The following is a 406-nucleotide window of genomic DNA, read 5'->3' on the forward strand; positions in this document are numbered from 1 at the left end:
TTGCCTGGAGAATTCCACGGAAGGACCGAGCCTGGTGGACTGTGGTCCATGGAGTCACAGAGTCGGACACGACTGTGCAACTAACACTTTCTTTCACTGGTTATAGAACTTCTACTGGATGTATGCTGAAACACTTGCTCTTTGAGAGAGCTCAGATGGAGATATTGCAAGAAGTGCGCCTTTCCTGGGGATGTGGACAAAAACAGCGGCTTCACCGGAACCCAGAATTGAACCGGGAACCTTTAGATTTTCAGTCTAACGCTCTGCTAACTGAGCTATTCCGGACGCCTGGTGGAAGATCCCTCAACATATCTTAAGAGTTTCTCAGAGGCGTCCCTGCTTCTTCATTGTAAGGGAACAATTGCAATGCTGGTGGCTCAGATAGTAAAGAATATGCCCACAGTGC

The 406-nt window shown here is 48.3% G+C and overlaps 1 non-coding gene across 1 annotated transcript; it reads right to left on the reverse strand.

Annotated features, from left to right (window-relative positions):
* Positions 1–212: 212 nt before the first annotated feature.
* Positions 213–285, reverse strand: TRNAF-GAA. The gene has a single exon. It is a non-coding gene; the product is annotated as a tRNA-Phe (tRNA).
* Between the last annotated feature and the right edge of the window lie 121 nt (positions 286–406).

This window comes from Bison bison, unplaced genomic scaffold (assembly GCF_000754665.1).
Source record: "Bison bison bison isolate TAMUID 2011002044 unplaced genomic scaffold, Bison_UMD1.0 scf7180017849025, whole genome shotgun sequence".
In the NCBI taxonomy this organism is placed as follows: Eukaryota; Metazoa; Chordata; class Mammalia; order Artiodactyla; family Bovidae; genus Bison; species Bison bison.